We start from the raw sequence: 1,535 nt of genomic DNA, 5'->3' as shown, positions 1-1,535 counted from the left end.
ACTGTTTTCCAGCACAGATGAAGCGTAGTAAAACCACACGTTTGAAGAGCATCGCACACAAACTCTATATCTATCTGAGCACATGTTGACAATAAACTCGCAACAAGCAGAGGAAAACCAAGAGCACCCAAAACAGCCAGGAGACAGCGATGTGCAAGGCAATCCTGACAGAGGCGGATTCTTAAACTCTCTGATTCCTAACACGTTCACCGAGGCCCGCTGTGAGCGGAGCCGTCCAAAAGCACATTGAACTCACAGTGGTTTCAGCCCACGGAAATCTTTCGTAAAAGGCGGAAGTTTTAATGCGTAGATCAAGAGAAACTTGAGCTACACCCACCAGCTCTCGAACCAGCGCTGCTTCCTATGTCGCACCGCAATGTTTAAGGGGGTCATCTTTGGTGCGGGCTCCTCCGTAAACATTCCATCTGGGAGGGGCTAACGAGGTGAAGTTCTCGTCCATCAACAAACTGATGCAATCGACAACTCTGAAGAGATGTCCCTGAAGCTAACAGTCTGCCGACCACTGGTGCTAGGATCTGGATCTGCCTTGGAAATGAAGAACAAATCTCCGTCTCTGACGATTCTAGCTGAAGCAGTACAAGGACATGGTAAGGCCTCCTTCGACTACACATTCAAACTGTTGGAAAAGTCTGCGACATGCCTCTCTCCTTTGTGCAAGGGGCTTTGCAAAATGCAATGCATTGGCCGGGAATCGAACGCGGGTCAACTGCTTGGAAGGCAGCTATGCTCACCACTATACCACCAACACAGGCGCCCGGTTGCTGGCCCACACGATATGCCAATGTAGTCAACACCGTGTTGCTTTAGTACTTTCCTGAGTGAATTACCAACTCACTAGATTCCTTTAACTCCTTCCTTTCTAAGGCGCTGGATTAAGGCTCCAGTCTCTTTGGAGGCGTGGGTTCAAATCCCTCCACTGCCAGTTTGCGCTCATGCTGAGCTGTGAGGGGAGCTTTTAATTCCCATCTCACTTTCATGTACCTGCAGATCATATGAGCCAAATTGGCCGGTATAGGTGGGCTCGGGGGTATGCAACAGGGTTGAATAACCGAACATTGAGAAGTTACGCAGAGCTCTTATGCCTGTAAAACACGTCTGACTTTCACTTACCTGCCAACTGCCAGAGCCACATTATCCGGTTCAGGTGTACTTGATGATCTGCAATCTACAGGTGGCATCACCTCCAGAGATAGGACTGAACAGGTGCACAGAACCCTAAGCGGACAGAACCCTGTAAATTACTGACTGTCTCCGAAACGTTGTCGGGGCCTAATGTCAAACACAATGGTGGAAACGGCCCGCAGAATATGCCTTTTCGAGGTAGTGTGGCCGAGCAGTCTAAGGCGCTGGATTTAGGCTCCAGTCTCTTCGGAAGCGTGGGTTCAAATCCCATCGCTGCCAGTGGATCTGTGCTCCGCTTGGAGCATAGTTTTTCATTTACCTCCAGAGCCACATTAGCTGGTTCAGGTGTGCTCGATGAGGGATGAACCTGCACTCACCTGCCGTACTGAATA

General features: G+C 49.8%; 1 non-coding gene across 1 annotated transcript; it reads right to left on the bottom strand.

The window, feature by feature from the left end:
- Positions 1–697: 697 nt before the first annotated feature.
- On the bottom strand, positions 698–769 carry trnag-ucc (transfer RNA glycine (anticodon UCC)). The gene has a single exon. It is a non-coding gene; the product is annotated as a tRNA-Gly (tRNA).
- Positions 770–1,535: the final 766 nt, after the last annotated feature.

Source organism: Triplophysa rosa, linkage group LG17 (genome assembly GCF_024868665.1).
Source record: "Triplophysa rosa linkage group LG17, Trosa_1v2, whole genome shotgun sequence".
Classification (NCBI taxonomy): domain Eukaryota; kingdom Metazoa; phylum Chordata; class Actinopteri; order Cypriniformes; family Nemacheilidae; genus Triplophysa; species Triplophysa rosa.
The sequence above is the reverse complement of the archived record's forward strand: the minus strand, read 5'-3'. Positions and strand labels throughout refer to the sequence as shown.